Here is a 21,927-nt window from a genome sequence, read left to right on the forward strand (position 1 = left end):
AAGAATCCTCCCATGTGGAAAAAAAACACCAGTAAAGTTCTTAAATCCACAGTCCTTGGTGACCACTCTATCCCCTCCTAGTTGAGTGGAAACAAGCCAGTTCTCCAAAATCTCCTTCAGTAAAGTCCCACCTGAAAACTAAATTCAGTCTGTCCTTCTGCATCTCTCCATGGAGAAATCTGAATTCTTGCATAAGGGCAGTTAAATATTTAACAAAGCTGATGAGACTTCCGTCCTTGCAGAGATGCTTCAGACGGAGGATACCAGAGTATCTGACTGTGCAGTGCAGCAGCTGCAGCTGCAGGCTAGGTGAACGCAGCATTCTTTGCTGGTTCTGCTCCTAATCTGCTGTTATATGTAACAATTGACTATTTTGATATTAGCTTGATCACTGAACCGTCATATCCCTCAAATAATCGAGGAGAAGGTGAAGCTCACATGGTTTAATGTCTGTAGGAAGGCCACTGACAAAAAGTGTACAGATCTCCTCTTCATTGTTGCTCGCTGCATCACTGTTCGTGCTCATGACTGGGGAGCTGATTGAATCCATTGGATCAGGTTGTGGAGGTGTGGGCCGTGGTCCAAAAGTGTGCTTTACCTGTGAATGGAGAAACTATAGAGGAGATGTTAGCTGCTGGAATATCTTTGCATTTCCTCTCTCATTCCTTCCTCACCAAGGTGGCTATCAGTACGAAGACATTTAACTACACTAAATTATGTCTGCCTATTTAAACTTTCTTTGATTTCTGGAAGCCTATTACTCTGTTCATTATTTATGCCATTATCAAGGTTTATACAATCCTTAAACTTCTACATTCAGTCAGTTATAAACAACAATCAATGGTCCTAAAATCAAACCCTCGGGTACTTCATTCCAGTTATTCAAAAATTATTTTCCTTTAACAAATTTTTACTTGGCTAAAGTGAAAACTGTCAGGAAAAATACTTCAAAAGTCTGGAACAGCAAGAAAACAACAAAATGTTTCCTATGCTTTAGCAATTGAAGTGGCAGTTCTAGTTCAGATTTAAATCTCAAATATTCAAGGGAAACAAATGCTGAGTATTTTAAAATATGTTCTTCAAATGAAAGTTCAAAAATAAACCAGTTGAATTACAGTGGCAACTTTAGTAGAGATCAACATTCTTTGAATTTGCAATATGAAGAGGGCCAATGAAGTCTTAACAGAATTTAAACAACTCAGCATCAAGTCCTGTTATTCTCTCGAAAATCTTTAGAACATCAAACTCAAAATGCGCTCCTCCTTTGGTGAACACTCTGTATTACAAGCACAGCAGCAAAGAAACTTTAATACAATACGCTCAGCTGGCTAAATCATGACAACTGACCCAACTGTTTTTTTTAACAAGCATTGTAGAATTTCAAACAAATCAGGGGCTCAAGACATTCAATCAATTTGTTTTAAGGTTGCAAGTTTTGTCATTTTAAGGACATAATATTATACAATTTCAATGTAAAAACAAAATCTGCCCCATTACATAGCCCAAAAAACACATTGAAATGAGATCCTGAGTCAAACAAGGCAAAACAGTTACTTCAAAGGATTTTCTGAACCAGGATTTTAACAAACCAAAATTTTTAAACATCAAATATTCTTAGCGTGGCACAATTTATATTGAAACTTTCTTTTTTCAACCCAAATATTAGTACAACATTAATTTTAGCATTTCTTGTTTTTTTTTGCATCCTCTCACTGAAATTACCTTTATAAAAAGAGAAAGTCCTCGCAGCGGACCACATGGCACCGTAATCCAAGTCACTCTCTTCCCCCAGAACAAAGACTCCCAGAGCCTCAAATATCACCACTCAGGGACTTTAACCCCCCTCTCACTCTACTCCCCATGGGGACTCGAACCCCACTCAAACACAAAGAACTCAAACCCCAATCAAACACAGAAAACTCAAATCCCACTCAAACACAGAGAACTCAAATCCCACTTAAACACTGAGATCGGATCCCAATTAAACACAGAGAGCTTGAACCCCAGCACAGCATGGAGGACTCAAACCTCAAATTAACCCACCCAGGGGACTCGAACCCCAATACCACTCAGAGGACTTGAACCTCAATTATCCACCCGGGGACTCGAACCCCAGTACTGCACAGAGGACCTGAATCTCAATTACCTACCCAGGAGGACTCGCACTCCAGTACCGCACAGAGGACTTGAACCTCAGTTACACACCCAGGGGGATCGAACCCCAATATTGCACAGAGGACTCAAACCCCAATTACATCCCCCCTTTAACACAGTGCAAAGGACTTGACAAGCCTCTGTTTGTCAGTGAGTTTGTGAAACTGAGCTAATGGCTGTTCGAGGAATCCGTAGAATAGAGAGCGTTTGAACACAGGAACCATCTCCATCTTCCATCATCAGGAATATTGAGAGGGAGCAAGGTTTAAAATCTTACCTTATGGGCCCGTCTGCCTCGAGACACTGATGTTCCGGATGGCCGCTGGCACCGTCTGATCGTAACTATCCTGCCGACTACTCCAATATTGTCATCCCATTTCCCCTCTCAGTCGAAGTAAAATGCTCAGAGACACCATATGGTTTTGCCTCCTTCATCTTTATTCCGGGCCCTGGAGGGAGAGAGAAGGATCGCCCTTGTACAGAGGGATATGCGTTCTCGGTCTTCTCTCTTGAACAGCAGTTTCTTAATGAGTTATAGAGTCATTTTGCAGGGCAGAGCATCCAGATAAGGCAACATACATATTGATTGGGTGATGATAACAATCAAGCGAGTGCCAATAATAAAGATTAAGCCATCTGCTGTTGCATAATGAATAACTGGCTTCACATAATAAATACTTTTCACCTTGTTAACTGACTTTGTGTACTGAATGCTTCTAATATTGTCAAATAGCTCTACATAATGAATGCTTTTAACCCATTGTCTTTGCCTCCAGCACCCCATTGTTAACTGTAAGTTTTTAATCCGATCTGAGTCATGCTCAGCTGAACCTCTTGTTCCACAAAACTCAAACTTAATTCTTTCCCTTCCTCTCATTCTCATTACACATTCTCATTATCATTCTAGATGGTAGAGTGCACAAGTTAGAAGGTGCTTTCAAAGGAGCTTTGGTGAGTTCCTGCAGTGAATCTTTTAGACAATACACTTTGCTGCCACTTTACATTGATGGTTGGGGGAGTGAAATTGAATCTGGTGGGTAGCAAGCCAATCAAGCAGCTTGTTTTGTCCTGAATGGTGTCCAGCTTCTTAAGCAGCATCCAGGCAAGTGGAGAATATTCTATCACATTCCTGACTGGTGCCTTATAATAATCAAAGGCTTTGGGAGACAGGAGGTGAGTTATTCATCATGGAATTCTCTGGCTACAATTACATTGATAAGAATGGAACCATTTGCGTACAATCCCACCTAAGTGGATGTGAGCAGAGTGGTGTTGAGGAAGGGTGTCACTCGAGATATCTTTTCTAGTTTCTTTTTAGTTTCAATATATGTTCTATTCAAAATTTATCAAATTGAGCTTTTGTTTCCATTATTAAATCTATCACATCATTGATAGGTTTCATTATTGTATTGATAATGCAATGTGTATTTTCATTGTTTTATGACTGAGCACAAAATCTTTTATTCCATTCATATAGCAATGCATTTTTAATTTTAAATTCTGTTTTTTTGTTTAAAGTTGCTCATGAAGGCTTTAAAGCACTTCAAAGCAAAATTTAGAGACAATTACACAGGCAGATGTTACAGCACTGAGTTCTGAACTCCTGTTTGTAGAAGGAAACATTTGGCAGTTACTAAAGCAGCATTTCTAGTATCACTCATCACTACATCATTGTCCTGATTTATTATAATTATTCCCAAGGCAAATTCCTTCTGGTTTTCTGCAGCAGAGCTCCTTATCAGAAAATGCTAGGAGGCCTCCACGTTGTGAAATAGCTCCACAGAGGCCGATATCCCATCTCCATATCACCTTTTATTTACATGTGGAGAGTTCTCGACACTGATGCAGCTCCCTCAGAACCAGACCTTGATGACCAGAACCTGTCGGCCTCCTGTTTACATCTGTCAGCCAGGGCTCCTTAATCAGACCAGATTAAAAGCCACAATCAGGGAACTCATATTCTAAGAGTACACCTGGCTGTCCTTGTTACAATCATTACTTCCCTCTGACTCTAAAGATATAGGAGTAAAAAGTGAGGTCTGCAGATGCTGGAGATCAGAGCTGAAAATGTGTTGCTGGTTAAAGCACAGCAGGTTAGGCAGCATCCAAGGAACAGGAAATTCGACGTTTTGGGCCAGAGCCATTCATCAGGAAAGATATAGGCCATTGTTTATTTTTGTAACTCCTCCTGAGTCATTTTAATACTGGGTCAGGTTCCTCTAACTCTGCCTTGATTATAGATGGCACTGTAACAAACAATAGCTCACCTCTTGTGCCTGGATCAACTCGGAAAAATTCATTCTCCTCTTCAGCTGGCAAACATATCAAGGCAGCAACAATTACCTAGTCCATCTCAGATTCCAAAATATCTTCAACTCTTGATAGACAGGGAGACTCCATGGGTTCTGAAACAGTCAGAAAGCCTGGCACATTGTGTTTCCACACCGTTTGTGAGTTTTCAACTTTCAAGTGGTCCATGTTCCTGTTCGGGACTATCACACCTACCCGCACTTTATACATCACCACCAGCCGTTTCAGTTTTGCCAGGTTCGGATCTTTCTGCATCCAAATTCTGATATTGTTAGTTGTGACTGGAAGTGTGTCCAGAAAACTTAAAACCATTATGGCCTGTTCCAGTGGCGATACAACTAGCAGTTTATCTGCCTGTAGGAGGCAACTCAATGCATCTGCATTCGCTGCATGGCCTCCCAGACAATGTTCCAACTTGTAATTATATGCACTTAGTATTAGAGCCTACCATTGAATTTGGTCTGAAGCTTTGCACAGCACTTCCTTGTCCTCTTTAAGGAGACCTAGGAGGTGTTTATGGTCCATAATTATTACAAATCTAAATCTGTTAAGACATTGGCAGACCTTCCGCACTTCAAATGTGACCGCCAATCTTTCTTTATCTATCTGGGCATATGCACACTCTGTATTAGGCAAACCCCTCCATGCATATGCTATTTGGTGTTCCTCTCCATTGGTCCACCTATGAGCTAATACTACCCCAATACCGAATGGAAAGGCATTGCTTGTCAATACCAGATCTCGCTTGGCATCATCGTTTGCCAACACCTTAGAGGATGATAGCTATTCCTTCACTTCCCTGAAAGCTGTGGCTTGGCTATGTGACTATTTCCAAGGCTGACTCATTTTTTAAAGAATTGATGCAAAGGTGCCAGGAAGGACGCTAGGTTATGTATAAACTTTCCAAAATAATTCACCAGCCCAAGGAAAGACCTATGATCTGGTACAGAAGTGGGAGCTAGGGCACCTTTGATGACCCTCACTTTATTTTCCAACAGATGTAAGCTGGTCTTATCGGCTCTTTAGCCCAAGTAAGTCACTTAGGGTGCCTGGAACACACATTTTTCCCTTCTAAGGTGTATGCCCGCCTGGGAGAAATGTCTAAGGACTATGTCCAAGTCCTCCACATGTTCCTTATTCCTCTTTTGAGCACAATCCCAAAGAAACTTGCTTTCAACAGTTGTCTTTTAAGTTGGGGTAAGCATTTCTTATATCATATCTTTGCTTGACTTGTTGGACCTGACTGTCGAGCACTGGGCCCAGTATGTGGAAACAATGTGTTACTTTTCTGGGAAATAGCATTGTGGTAGATATAAAGCAACGACAAAATTTCCTGATAGCCTGTGGAACTGCAGCTTTTTCTGTTATTAGGAGTCTGAATTTCCTTGAGGCACCAGATAATCAAACCTTTCATGAGTTGACAGGTTGAGCTAAGGAATAACATGACCTCAAGTCTCCCCTAATTCTAAGATGCTATTGTTTTTAATTGGCAATTCGAAAACCAAGGGAATCCATATCAGGATTTTTAACTAGGTTAAGATGACAGGCAGAAGCCTGTGACTTTGATTTGACCCTTAATGAGATACCGGTGGTATGTGGGATTAATGATGCAACCATGGCAAAGTACTTCCTGGCTGAAGCCCAATTGGACCTCAAACAGGCACTACATCTGGCTTTATCACTGGGAAACCTAACAGGTGGAGCATATCAGTTGCAGGGTATTCTGATGGAAGCGGACTCCCTTACAGTCCAACTGAACTTGGGGGAACACCACTTGAGACAGATCATAAGCCCCTAGTTGGTCTCCTTAAAGAGACCAAGGCAATGTCGCCAATAGCTTTGGGCCACAGTCAGTCCTGGGCTGTAATACTAATTGCTTATAATTACAAATTAGAACATCAACTGGGAAGCCAAGTAGTAAATACTGATGTATGGGGCCTGTTGGCAGATACACCACCAGTGGTACTGCCGCTGGAAGAATCTGTAACAGTATTAGATTTTCTGGATATGCTCCCAGTCACAGCTGACAATATCAGTCTTTGGACGGAGGAAAATCCAGTCCTTTGAAAACTGAAACAACTGGTGGAAACCAAAGTGAATTCTTGGGCCTAGCGAAACCAATTCACAGTAGAGGAAGGCATGTTGCTTTGGAGAGCAAGAGTGATTGTCATGAGCAAGCGTCACCACCAAATACAGAGAAGCCTTGATTATCCGAAGGAGATGGGCGGGGAGTATTTCATTCGGTTAACCGAATGCTGGATAATCGAATGCCAGGTAACATAGTTAGCCATCTCTATGACTCTATGACTCTATGACTCTATGACTCTAGCCATGCATTGGGACCTTGTGATCTTTTTCGGACAATCTGAAATTCGCTTAAACAAACGCTGGATAATCGAGGTTCCTCTGTACTGGCTAAACTCCATCAGAGCTAACCAGGGCTTCCTAAATGAACATGTTGGCAAGAAGTTATGTATTATGGCCAGGATTGGAGGCAGTCACAGCTGGGTTGGTGAGGCAGTGCCCAGAATACCAAAAAAGGACAAAAATGACCTCCAGCAGCTCCCCCACATCCGTGGGAATGTTTGGGTAAACCTTAGACTTGGTTGAACATCGATTATGGAGGCCCTTTCATGGGTTCAATATTCTTAGTCAAGAGCGCGGCGCTGGAAAAGCACAACAGGTCAGGCCACATCCAAGGAAAAGGAGAAACATCGATTCTCCTGCTCCTCAGGTGCTGCCTGACCCGCTGTGCTTTCCCAGCACCACACTCTCGACTCTGACCTCCAGCAACTGCAGTCCTCACCTTCTCCTAGCTCAATATTCTTAGTCATAGTGGATGTCCACTCAAAGAGGATGGACGTGCATAAGGTCCATCCGTCAAACACAGGGGCAACGCTAGAAGAACTGCATGCATTGTTTTCAAAACATTATATCCCAGAAGTGTTGGTCACAGGTAATGAGCAATTGTTTAGCAGGAGGGAATTTGGGCAATTCCTAAAATCAAATGGTATTTGACATATAAGGATAGCTCCATACTAGCTATCATCCAATGACCTGGTAGAAAAGCAGTGCAAACTTTGAAGCCTAGCTTGAAGAAAAAGCCTACAGCCTCACTAGATGTCATGGTTCTTATTTGATTATTGGACCACCCCACATACAACTATAGGGATAGCACTGGCAGAGTTGTTAATGCGTAGAAGACTCTGCATTTAGTTAAGTCTGATCTTCTCAGACCTTGGGAAAGAGGTGAAACAGCATCAGGAATTCCAACACCAGACATAAGACTCCACCAAGCCAGAGGGACAGTCTGATACAGGAGACAAAGTTGGTTTACGAATAATGCCAATGGCTCCACATGGGTAAGATGCGAGGTCAGAACCAGTGATGTAATAAAGTTCAAGTGGGTGTGATGGTCCCAAACGAACGTCCTGAAAGCCACATATATGCAAATGGTGCAGGAGCGGACGTACCCTGACTCTCGGAACAGTAGGAAAGGCTGTCGGAGCCTGGGGATTCGTGCTCTCCATCTCATGTTGATGAGTCCTCAGAATCAGAGATGGACTTGATGAATGTAGCTGCCCCAATGCTTTTTGCCACCAGAAGAAGAGAGTGAAATTCTTGAGAGATCCCGTTCATTACATGCTGTCCGTATTGGATTCTAAGTCAGAGGGACCTGACCTGGTGCTAAAACCGCCCAGAAGGCTCTTCAAGAAAAAGGACTGGCTTGCGTTCTCAGATTTAGAAGGGGAGGAATGCATTGATTGTAACAAAATCAGCCAAATGGATGTCATAGAATATGAGCTCCCTGATTGAGGCTGTTAAGCTGATTCAATCAGGGAACCTTGGCTGTCCGATAAAAAGTGAAGTGTCAGAGATGGAGTTATTTCAATCAGCATCTAACGAAGGGGACAACATAGAGACATATTGTGTATTATTTTGCATGAGGAGCTATGATTGGTGTGTTGATGGTTGAATAGGGTGGTAATTTTAGTTGACCAACTGATTAGATACAATCATGACAAAGAACTTACCAAAATTCATTCATCATTTTACTTTCTTCAATTGGTGTGTCTCTCTCTTCAGCAAAGATTGGTTTTGTTTTCTTATATCCATTCGTATTATGCAGGCTTATGCTGTCAAGCCTGTCTATTACAGTCAGTTGCTAGTTTTCCTCTTCTTGAATTGTTAACAATCTTTGTAGAAGTTTGATATAGCTAAGAGTCATCCACATTTTTGAAGTGAGATGGGGTTCACATATAGGTCAGGTAAACAGAACAGATTTACTTCCTGGAAGCATAGTAGTGTACCATTGGGTTTTGACAACATTCTACAAAATGGAAGTCACTTTTACTGATACCAACTTTTAGTTCACAGGTTTGAAGAAATAAATGCAAATCTCCCTCATAGGTTTTGAACTCATTCTCTGCATTCCTTGTCCAGATTATTAATCTGCAATACATGAACTTTTGGACACACTACAATTTAGCCATCAAAGTTGGTAACAAACAATCCTAGGTCTGCTACTGCAAATTAAAATTGCCTGTGTTCAGTCCTAGTATGCTCCCCTCACCACCCGAGAGGACCAGTTTGCTGCATCAGTTGGAGAGCTGTAGGTACCATTGCCAAATCAGAGGAAGCTTGATCCTCGGACTGCATGTGTGTTCTGATTTATATGGGATCCATTCAACTAGCAGGGATATTTTTCCAATTGCTCTGGATTCCAGACAAGGTCTCAGAGGTGAAAGGACTTTGCAAGCTATCCTGCTTTCCTATAGATGAGGTTTTCATGTTTTCAGGTTTTAAGATATCAGATTGTTGACACCTGGATTTGATAGAAATGTTATTTAGTCCATTGGATTTCCTTTTCTTGTCAGATCTTTTGAGACAGGATATTGAGGATCTGTTAGAGATCAGATATAAAAGACTTTTCTCTGTGAATCCTTATCTTGGACAGCACTAATATATATTCATTGACTGCTTGTGTGAATATACTTATGTATAAACAGCAGGTTTTGTGCACATCATGTCACCTTGTCATTGGATGTATTTTGCTTTCAGTAAAGAAATGCAATTGTGGACTTCCAATAATGAGCATCATTTATTTTCTTGAACTACTTGCTGTGAAGTTAATGCTAATTAAATCCTCACTATAACCTGGTGTTGTGTGATTTGTAACTGTGTACACACCAGTCCAACACAGGCATCTCCAAATCATAGCAAATATATGGGAATGTCGCCATCTATAAGCATCCCTTCAAACCTGCCATTCCTTCACTGTTGCTGTCTTAAGATCCTTGGGTCACTTCTGAACATCACTGTGGCTGTGACTATACCATGTGGATTCCATTGGTTCAGTAACTATGGATTGGCAACAAACACATACTTTGAGCATGTGATCCAGAGGCCAGGATAAAATTTAAACGAGTTAAGTGTTTATGAGGCCAAGGTGGGTGAATAGAGTTAAATTCCAGTTTAGCCATGATCTAATTTGAGGGTTGAAAGTCTACCTCCTGTTTTTATGTTCACTTGTTAATTGTGATCCAACCAACTAGTAATTGTATATGGCTTATATGAATGAACAGAGGCATTTTTATTGTCATTCCACCAATTTCCTCCTGTCCTTGTATAAAATAACCAAAAAGTGGCATTTAGTAAGCTTGTCATGATTTGGAGATTCCAGTGTTGGACTGGGCTATACACAGTTACAAATCACACAACACCAGGTTATAGTCCAACAGGTTTAATTGGAAGCACTAGCTTACGGAGAGCTGCTTCTTCACAACCACCTGAGCAGGCAGGGTCTAGTTTAGTTTGGGATTATGGTTGGCGTGGATTCGTGGGACCGAAGGGTCTGTTTTCATGTTGGATGAATCTACGACTCTATGATGCTAAAACTGTGTTCACAGAGGTGCAAAAAGTTTCACTCTTCCTGACTGGTGAAATTGGTGCTTGCCTGTCTGGTTGAGGGGTCCTAGATTTGCCCCAGTCTGGGAGTGATCAGGGTGTCAGAGGAGTGACTGCTGAAAGTCCCCTCAAACTCTTTCCTTTGAAACTCCCCAGTTCTCCCCACCACAAGATTCGCCCGCAGAAAGGTTCTTTCTTTTCCATTGCTCCTTGTCATTAGCTCTGTTTTACTGTGTAGCTTCAGCCCCTGAGGTAATGCTGGGGCTCACCTCAACTAATGGCTCCTGACTGACTTAATCCAGAATGATTGAGGAATGAGCATAATATCTCTTTTCTGAAACAGTACAATGTGGGCTGGGTCTGATAGGCCAAAGCTGGAAGTTCTTTTGTCAGACAGATGTTGTGGAGATCTGCACTATCTCAGAATTCTTGGAATGAATGTCTTAAGTTAGCAATGTTGCCCCCCCCAGGCTATGTCTCTCAGTGGCTATGTAGCAATCACTGAGCTATCACTGACGGTCTTCTGAAATAGATGTTGCAGAAATGCAGCTGCACCCAGAAAATGTAAAGGTATGAAGTTCACGCCGAGGAGAGTCAACTCGCTTTTGGCAAGGAGAGCCTTTGAAAGTCTGGCTCATCCAGATGCAAGTGCCCCTAAGGCCACTCAACCAAACTTCCAGGAACAACGGGGTCAGGGAGATGCTGAATAAGCTGAGGCTGTTTTCCATAGAGCATGGATGATGAGAGGTGACCTTACAGAAGTTTATAAAATCATGAGGGGCATGGGATAGGTCTTTTCCCTGGGGTGGGGTATCCAGAACTAGAGTGCATAGTTTTAAGGTGAGAGTGGAAATTTTAAAAGGGACCTCAGGTGCAATTTGTTCATGCAGTGGGTGGTGTGTGTATGAAATGAGCTGCCAGAGGAAGTGGTGGAGGCTGGTACAATTACAGCATTTAAAAAGCATCTAGATTGGTATATGAAAAGTAAATGGTTTAGAGAGTGAGCTGGCAAATGGGATTAGATTAATTTAGGATATCTAGTAAGCATGGACAAGTTGGATCAAAGGGATTGTTTCAGTGCTGTACATCTTTATGACTCTATTATGCATTCAAGTAAACAGACTGTGCACAACAACAAAAAATTTGGATGCACAATTGATAATTTTGTCAGATTAGTCAATGATTGAACATGGGCAGAAGCCACAAAAGTGGCAAAGCTGATAGCAATTCTTAAAAAGGTGCAGATCATTAAAAATCAAAAATGAAATGTTGAAATTGAGAACAGCTACAGGATAGTCAACAGCAAAAAGTAGTATCCAGGAGGGCAAACAAAAAAAAAATCAATCCCAGGTTCCACACTTTGGGCAGGCCTGTTGGGACAAATAATTGAAACTTTTTAAGATGATATGTAGTGTATTGTACATTTTCTTCCATTCCAATCTTAAGCAGAATGAATGGTTTAAACAAACAAGCAGTCAGTAGGAATTGATGGAAAAACTGGTAAGGGACAGTACTCTAGGTTAAAGCTTTTACTTCAGCCTTGGTAAAAAGTGCAGGATAGATAATGCTACTTACAAGATTTAATATCACAAATGGACCAAATAGAACGCAATATTGGTCATCTTGGAGAAAGCAGTTCTTCAGATGCAGAATTGCTTCAAATGTTAATGATAAATTATAAGCTGAACAAGTAAATATAACATTGTATTTAATATAGACATTGCTGGCAAAACTGAGTAGATCTGGCAGAATCTGTAGTGAGAAAGCAGCATTTACATTTTGAGTGTGATGACTCTTCATCAGAACTGCAGCATCCACAGTTTACATAGCCTCTAATATATAACCCACAACTGATGTCATACTGAAATATAAAAAAAAGCACAGATGATTTTGAAGAAGTTCTAGAAATGTTTGAAAATTATTTTAATCTGAGAACAAATGACATTCTTAAAAGAACAAGATTTAACAGAAGAGCTGGTTATCCAGATGAATTTATTGATAATTTCATTGGTAACTTTGACAGCTTTGTGGATCCCTGGAACTTTGAAATCAGAATTCATAAGAAAGAGATATGTTGGAATCATAGACAACTCCTTGTCAAACTTATTGATGTCCAAAAGCAATTCAATTTTGGAGAAAGCTATTAGGATTTTATCAGAAGTAGAAACCAGAAAGATTCATTAAACAGGTTTTGAGAGGAAAGGGACAATCTTATCATCAGAGAACAACAGAACCTATACACATGATAAAATATAAACGATCTAAAGACACATGTGAAAAGCCAAAACCAAGAGTTTGCCAACTAGCAAATGCTAATACTGTTAGTGTTGTGGAATGGTGCCTAGTTATGACAAAATGCTGCTTTATCTGTAAAACTATAGGTCATTTCCAGGGGACGTAGTTTTAGAGCAGGAAAACGTCAAATTGTTACTCAAACAAAATACAGAGCATTCAGCATTAGAAAAGCTACCCAATGCATTCATAGGGAAAATTGTAAATTCAAACAAATTGAATTTGATAGAACCTATGAAACAGTAGTTGCAGCCTGCAGAGATGAAACTACTTGGTTGTAGTGGCACTCTGCAGTATGACAGCTGATAGTTCTATTTTGACTAATGAAGAACTTCGTCACACATTTAAATCATCTACTTAGGCCATCGTGGTACAGTGGTGCAAAACCTGAGCAAGCTCAATCAATTCAGACAGAAATAAAGGAAGGACTGGTGGTAGACTATGTAGACCGATTTGAGCATCAACAGCATTTCACAATTATGAGCGAATTTTTGGTGTTTGAGGAAAGACTGGTATAGCTATCCTGTAGCAAGCTATCTTAAACAAGATACATGACTCTCTTGGGGATCACCAAGTACAGAGACAGGATTAAGGCATTGACATGGTAGCGACATAACTCATGGCAGATTGAGCAGCTGCCAAAATGGACAATTTCACATTTCCCACATTATATTCGGTTTACTGCATTTTTTCCCATTCACGTGACCTGTCTACGTATTTCAGAGCCTCATTAGGTACAGTTCATAACTTGCTTTCTCATCTATCTTTCTGTTATTACAATAGCTTAGAAAGGCAACATGTGGCATCATAGTCTTGGGAGGCCAAATGACCTGTTCCTGCGCTGTACTGTTCATTGTTTTTCTTTCTTTCAACAAATTTGACAATCATACTTGCAATCCCTTCATCCAAGTCATTCATTTAAATTGCAACCATTGACATCTCAGCACTGATCCTTGGGACATGCAAATCTTTACATCTTGCCAACATGAAGAAGACCGATTTTGCCTACTCTGCTTCCTGTTAGCCAGCCGATTTACCCATGCCAATATTTATCACATACACCATGAACTTTTATTTTCCACAATAACCTTTGGTATGGCACATTATCAACATCTTTCAGAAACCCAACTACATTCACTAGTTTTATTTTATTCACTGCATGTATTAACCCCTCAAATAGCTCCAATAGATTGGTCAACATAATTACCCTTACACAAATCTATGTCAACACTGCCTGATTAGTTTGAACTTATCCAAGTTCCCTGTTATAGCCTTTTTAATAATAACTTTTAACATTTTCCCATGACAGATGCTATTTAGGTCTGCCTTCCATTTTGAATAAAATAGTCACATTCACTATCTTCCAATCTGACAGGAGAGACCCCAAATCAAAGATCTTCAAAAGTTTAAATTAATGCACTAAGTATATCACTAACTACTTCTTTGAGGACCCTGGGATGAATTCCATCAGGACCTGGACACTTGTTAGTGTCCAGCTCCAAGAATTTACTTCATTCAATTTTTCTGATGATTGTGATTTCTCTGAACTCCACCCCTTTCTGATTTATCACTTCTTCTGGGATATTGTCTCCTCAACAGTGAAGACTGATGCACAAAACCCCTTTAATTAATCTCCTATTTCTTTATTTTCCAGGCACACCTTCTATAGAACCAGTGCTCCATTTATAGAGTGTTAGAGATGTGCAGCATGGAACAGACCCTTCCGTCCAACTCGTCCATAGCGACCAGATATCCCAACCAAATCTAGTCCCATTTGCCAGCACCTGGCACGTATCCCTCTAAATCCTTCCTAGTCAAATACCCATCCAGATGTCTTTTAAATGTTGCAATTGTACCAGCCTCCACCACATCCTCTGGCAGCTCATTCCATACATGTACCACCTTCTGCATGAAAAAGTTGCCCCTTAAGTCCCTTTCATATCTTTCCCCTCTCACCGTAAAATTATGCCTTCTCATTCTAGACTTCCCTACCCCAGGGAAAAGACTCTGTCCATTTACCCTATCCATGCCCCTCATGATTTTATAAACCTCTACAAGGTCATCCCTCAGCCTCTGATGCTCCAGGGAAAACAGCCCCAACTTATTCAACCTCTCCCTATAGCTCAAATCCTCCTACCCTGGCAACATTCTTGTAAATCTTTTCTGAACCCTTTAAAGTTTCACAACATCCTTCCGATCAGAAGGAGACCAGATCAGCCATTAACTTTGCTTCAGATATTTCCAGAAACTTTCACTATCTCTTTTTGTCTTTCTGGCAGGATTACCCCTCAATTCCTCCACTTCTGACCTGCTGCTTTGAAATCTCCAGTGTAACTCTAGCGAACCTCCTTGTTTTAGACGAGATAGAGAGGGAGGTAACAGGGAGAATGTTACATCTAAACTCAGAGAGGACATGCTGGAGGGCTCATCCACGTAGGTATTATGCGTAGAATTCAAAAATCAGATGGGTGCAATCTGTCTGATAGGATCATATTATAGGTCCCCCCAACAGCCCCTGAGACCTTGAGGAACAAATATGTAGATAGATTATGGAAAAGTGCAATAACAGCAGAGTTCTCATAGTGGATGACTTTAACATCCTCAATATAGACTGGGACTCCATTAAAGAAAGAGGCACAGATGAGACAGAATTTAAATGCATCCAAGAGAGTTTCTTGAAATGGTATGTGTGTAATCCAATGAGAGGAAGGGCCAGACTAGACATTGTACTGGCTTATGAGCCTAGCCAGGTGACTGACCTTTCAGTGAAGAGTATTTTGGAAACAGTGATCACAACTCCTTAAGTTTTAAGATAGCTATAAATAAGGATAAATCGGAATCTTGCAGTAAAGTGCTAAATTTGCGGAGGGCAAATTAGGTCACTCAAAGGCAGGAACTAGAGAGTGTTAATTGAGAGGAGCTATTATTGGGCAAGTCCACATTTGACATGTGGGAGTTGTTTAAAGACCTGCTGATCAGAATTCAGGACTAGCACGTTCCAGTCAGGAGAAAGGAGAAGGATGGCAAGGTAAGGGAAACTTGGATAATGAGGGAGGCTACGAATTTAGTGAAAAATAAAAAAGAAGCGTATGAAAGGTTTAGGAAGCTAAACTTGAACAGAGCCCATGAGGAATAGCAAGAAAACAGGAAAGAATTAGGGGAGCAAGAAGGGACCATCAAGTGCCATTGGGGTAAGTAAGGTTAAAAAGAATCCCAAGACATTCTATACATACTTTAAAAACAAAAGGATAATTAGGGAGAAGGTAGGACCACTCAAGGTAAAAGAAGGGAACTTGTGCTTGGAGGCAGAGGATGTGGGTGTGATCTAAAATGAATTGTTAATATTTAACCAGGAGAAGGATGTGAAGGATAGTGAGATTTGTGTGGAGCATGCTAATATACTAGGGTATTTTGAGATCAAGAAAGAAATAGTGTTGGATCTCTTGAAGAGCATTAAGATGGATAAGTCCCCAGGCCTAATGGTATCTACTCCAACTTATTGAGAGTGACAAGAGAGGAGATTGCTGGGGCATTGACCAAGATCTTTATATCCTTGTTAGCTACTGGAGACATCCCCGAGAGCTGGCAAGTAGCTAATGTTGTTCCTCTATTCAAGAAGGGAAACAGGGATAATCGAGGAAAAAAAAATAGGCTCGTGAATATCACATCTCTGGTTGGGAAGTTATTGGAGAAAATTCTTAGGGATAGGATTTGCGTGTTTTTGGAAAAGCATGACCTAATTAGGGATATTCAGCATGGCTTTGTGTGGAAGGTCACATCTTATTAATTTGACTGAATTTTTAGAGGTGATTAATGAGGGTAAAGTAGTGGATGCTGAATTAATCACCAAAGGCAAAGCTATCTGGAGATGATTGGGATCTCGGGTCACAGGAACTCTCCAGGCAGATTGTAGCAGATATCTGATTGTATTAAACATTCCTATCCTATAGAATCCCCATAGTCTGGAAACATGCTTTTTGACCTGACAAGTCCACATCTACTCTCCAAAGAGCATTTCACATAAAAGCATCTCCCCCCACTCCATCCCCGTAACCCTATGCACCTAACCTACACATTCCTAGATACTATGGGCAATTTAGCATGGCCAATCCACCTAACCTGCTCATCTTTGGACTGTGGGAGGAAAGTGGAATACCCAGAGGAAATCCGCACAGACACAGGAAGAATGTGCAAACTCCACACAGACAGTCGCTTGAGGCTGGAATTGAACCAAGGTCCTTGATGCTGCAAGGCAGCAGTGCTAACCACTGAGCCTAAAGAAGGGCGCATGCCCGAAACGTCGATCCTCCTGCTCCTCGGATGCTGCCTGGACTGCTGCGCTTTTCCAGCACCACACTTTTCAACACTAAGCACTGAGTCACCATGTTTCTGAGACCACAGACCTTGCAGCATTGCTTGTTTGCTCAGCAGTTCTTGTCATAGCCACAGTGGATTTGAACATCATCCGTTCTGGTTCTTTCCTATGATCAACTTTGGACTTCAATCTTGCAAGTCACCAATGCATTTTTTACCAGAGCTGGACAGCTGATCTTGCAGGGAAAGAGGGTGGTTAGTTTTGCCAACATTGCCAGTTCACCCAGCACCAGGGCATCCTCACTTGCATTCATATGTCCATCAAGGCACTTAATGCCTGGCAAATGGCATCTATCAGTAAGGAGGGTTTCTTTTTTCACAACGCTAACTGACCATAACCACAGCTCTCTGCGTCCATTTACTTTCCTGAATACTTCCATGACTCCTTCATTCTTCACTAACCTGCTTCATTCTCCCCAAACATGTATACATGGATCTTAAGATGTAATGGCTATTATATGGCTCTTTTTACTCCTCAGTGGGAGCCCAAGATAGAGGTACAGAGTCCTTATAACAAATGTGTGCTGCCCAATAGGATAACCATCGATCAGGCCATCAGTCCTCAGAAGGAAATGTTCCCATGCCTGCAACAATCACTTTGTGACCTCCAATACCACCCTTCAAGGAGCATGGTTATTGTGGTGAACTACTACACTCCATTGAGGGGTACTCAGGCGATATGAGGACCTTGAAGCCCTAAAGGGAGACCATGCATCAGAAAGGATCAGGAGGTGAGGGATCGGATAGAGATGGGTAGAAGCTGGACAAAAAGGTACTCCTCCTCTTTCATAATGAAGTGGATTCCTCCTGGCATCCTTTGAGACAAGGGAACTCCTTTCTCAGCCTGAAGACCTGCAGCATTTGATCCAGGGTGCCATTAATAAAGCGAGAGGCACCCTTATGGCATCTCAGTTTCCCATGGTACAGTGGAGAATGGGTAGAAGCCATGCTTCATCTGAGCTTTCCTACTACCCGCGCCCCACCTCAGTGGCTGTAAATAAACAAGAAATCCTGGTTCCATCTCAGTTAAGGATACACCATTGTGTAGCTCTGAAACTTTTTTCAGTTTGCCAATGAGCCACATTTCTGTCACAAAAAAAACAGACTCAGCTCCTCTTTTACACACCATGGTGAAAATTTAGCCCCAATAAGGTTTGTTTCTTCTGTGTCCTAGTTTATGTAAAATGAATGATGAACTGATGTAAATCGAAGTCTGGATGTCAATAGATCATTGGAACCTATTCAATTCATAAAATTTTCCATGATAAATCAATTGCTCATTGCTGCTAATCAAATAATAATGAAGATAATACTTAAAGAGTGAGGTTGTTTGTTGCAAATGATATTTTGTTTGATGAAGTAAATATTGCTTGTTATAGCTTAGCCTGAAACAGCTTCAGTTCATTCATATTGGTTTTCCAGTGTAATTTGGACAAATTTAACAAAATATTCTGAATTTTAAGTACAATTTGCTTTTAGTAAGAACGGAATTTCCTTTTTTTTTGTGATAGCTTAGTTGCCATAGTGCTGGAAACAAGTCCTGCCACATCCCCAGTAACAACCATTGACAATTGCTGCAAACTGTATATTTTTCAGGCATGTTTAAAAATTCAATTGGTCCCTTTAGCAGTAAAAATTTGAAACAGTATATTTTAAATGCCCTTGCATGTGATTTTTGTTTAATTTGCAACAATATTTTATTTCTATGAAATGAGCTGAAACTAGTTATGAAAAAGAGTCACTGGACCAGAATCATTAACTCTGCTTTGACCTCATGAGATGCTGCCGGACCTGCCGAGTTTCTCCAGCAATTTCTGTTTTTGTGTCTTATTTTTATATATTGCCTTTAAAATAATGAAACGCCCGATACCACAACAGCATTATAAAAGAAAATACGACACAAAGCCATGGAAGTAGATATTAGGTAAGATGTTGCATGAGATAGGTTTTAGGAAAGGTCTTCAAGGAGGAAATAAAGCTAAAGGTGGAGTTGATGGGAATTGCAAAGTTTGAAGCTGGGGCAACTGAAAGAAATAACCACTAGTGGTTAAGCAATGAAATTGGGATTGGACAAGACACCAGAATTAGAAAATTGGAGGACTATTAGGTTGAAGGAGATTACACAGATAAGGAGGATTGAGGGCATGGACAGGTTTTGAAAACAAAGGTGAAAATTTTAAAATCAAGATATTACTTAAATGCAGGTCAATGAGCAGAACAGGTGATAAGGGAGAACGGCTGAAAATGTGTTGCTGGTTAAAGCACAGCAGGTCAGGCAGCATCCAAGGAACAGGAAATTCGACGTTTCGGGCATAAGCCCTTCATCAGGAATGAGGAGAATGTGCCAGGCAGGCTAAGATAAAAGGTAGGGAGGAGGGACTTGGGAGAGGGGCGATGGAGATGTGATAGGTGGAAGGAGGTCAAGGTGAGAGTGATAGGCCGGAGTGGGGTGGGGGCGGAGAGGTCAGGAAGAGGATTGCAGGTTAGGAGGGCGGTGCTGAGTTGAGGGAACCGACTGAGGCAAGGTGGGGGGAGGGGAAATGAGGAAACTGGAGAAATCTGAGTTCATTCCTTATGGTTGGAGGGTTCCCAGGCGGAAGATGAGGCGCTCCTCCTCCAGCCGTCGTGTTGTTATGTTCTGCCGGTGGAGGAGTCCAAGGACCTGCATGTCCTCGGTGGAGGTGGAGGGAGAGTTAAAGTGTTGAGCCATGGGGTGGTTGGGTTGGTTGGTCCGGGCATCCCAGAGGTGTTCTCTGAAGCGTTCCGCAAGTAAGCGGCCTGTCTCACCAATATAGAGGAGGCCACATCGGGTGCAGCGGATGCAATAGATGATGTGTGTGGAGGTACAGGTGAACTTGTGGCGGATATGGAAGGATCCCTTGGGGCCTTGGAGGGAAGTGAGGGAGGAGGTGTGGGCGCAAGTTTTACATTTCCTGCGGTTGCAGGGGAAGGTGCCGGGAGTGGAGGTTGGGTTGGTGGGGGGTGTGGACCTGACGAGGGAGTCACGAAGGGAGTGGTCTTCGCGGAACGCTGATAGGGGAGAGGAGGGAAATATATCCCTGGTGGTGGGGTCCGTTTGGAGGTGGTGGAAATGACGTCGGATGATACGTTGTATACGGAGGTTGGTGGGGTGGTAGGTGAGAACCAGTGGGGTTCTATCTTGGTGGCGGTTGGAGGAGCGGGGCTCAAGGGCGGAGGAGCGGGAAGTGGAGGAGCTGCGGTGGAGGGCATCGTCAATAAGGGAGAACGACTTGGTGTGAGTCAAGACAGGAACCGTAGAGTTTTGAATGATCTCAAGTTATGGAGGGTGGGATGTGGGAGACTACAAGATGTGCATTGGAACAATCGAGAAAAGATGTGAGGAATGCATGGAGGTGGGTACCAAAATCAATGGCATCAGTTTTCCTAATACTTAATTTGGTTGCTCATCTAGTACTGGATATTGGATAAACAGTTTGATAATGTAATAACAGTGGAGGTGCTGAGAGATATAGTGGTAGAGCTGAGTGCTGTCAATGTATACGTAAAAATTAACAAAGTGCCTTCAAATGATGTTGCCCAGTGACAGCAGGCCAATGTGAAATAGGAGTAAGGTAGTCGGACATCACTGAGAGTATGAACAGGAAGATAAACCATTGCAAGTGATTCTCTGGCTATGAATACATCAGAAAGGAATAAGGTGAGAGCAGTCACACTCAGCTGGATGACAGTGAAAAAGAATTGTTGGAAGAGGAGAGTGTGGTCACCATGTCAAAAACAGCATAGAAATTGAGAAAGATGTGGAGGGACAGGTTTATTGTCACAGGCACACACATAATTTCTGACTTTAATCAGAGATATTTTGGTTTTGCAGCAAACGGGAAACCTGACAGATAGGATTCAAATATAGATCGATAAGAAAAATGGGAATGAGTGTGGGAAGCAACAAAATAATCAAGGGCTTCGGTGAAGAAAGGGCCATGGGCTGATGGTTTGTAAGGATGGGATTGTGAACAGTTGGTTTGTTGAAGTGAAAGATGATGACAGATATAAAGGAAAGAGGGATGACACCTGAAGTGATAGAATCTCTTGTAATATAAGCTAACGTGGGGGCCCAGGCCAGAAAATGGGCAATCAGCCATTTGTTATCAATAGAACCAAGGAAACAAAAGTTGAGTTTTGTGGGCAAGGTGAACTCAGTGAAGACATGAGGGTAGTTGACAGAAAAAAGATTAACCTTTTAAGTAGTCAATTTTGTAATAAGTTAAGTTAATACATTTTAATATAAATAGAACTTTTTTAAAAAGTTAATTTTAATTATTTAAATGCAATTTCAAAATGCTTTTTTGAGATAAACCCATTTTCAACTATTATATTTTAGCCAAACTTCACAAGTTATTATGTTTAAATATGTTAAGGAAAACATTTTAAAGAATTTTCTTTTAAAAATTCCATCTTAAATCATTGACTGATTCAACTGTTCCATGGTTGATTTTCCATTTGACAATATGCAAATAAATTCAAATTTACAAACTGGAGGAAAGGTATTTTTCAAAAAAATGAAAATTATGTGAAAATCAGCAGGTTTGCCCCTCAAGCCTGTTCTGTCACTCAGTGAGAACATGGTTGATCTGTGACCTAACTTCATATACCTACTTTTGGCCAAAATCCATTAATACCTTTGCTTAACACAGATTGATTTATCACAGATTTAAAATTAACAACTAATCTAGCATCAACTGCCATTTGTGGAAGAAAGTTTCAAACCTCTACCACCCTTTGTATGTAGAAGAACTTCCTAACATCTCTCTGAAATGGTCTGGCCCTAAATTTTAGACTAAGCCCCTTACTTCTAGAATCCCCAACCTTGTCTTTTCTGTTAATATATTCATCAGATCACCCTTAACCTTC

This window comes from Hemiscyllium ocellatum, chromosome 4 (assembly GCF_020745735.1).
Source record: "Hemiscyllium ocellatum isolate sHemOce1 chromosome 4, sHemOce1.pat.X.cur, whole genome shotgun sequence".
NCBI lineage: Eukaryota > Metazoa > Chordata > Chondrichthyes > Orectolobiformes > Hemiscylliidae > Hemiscyllium > Hemiscyllium ocellatum.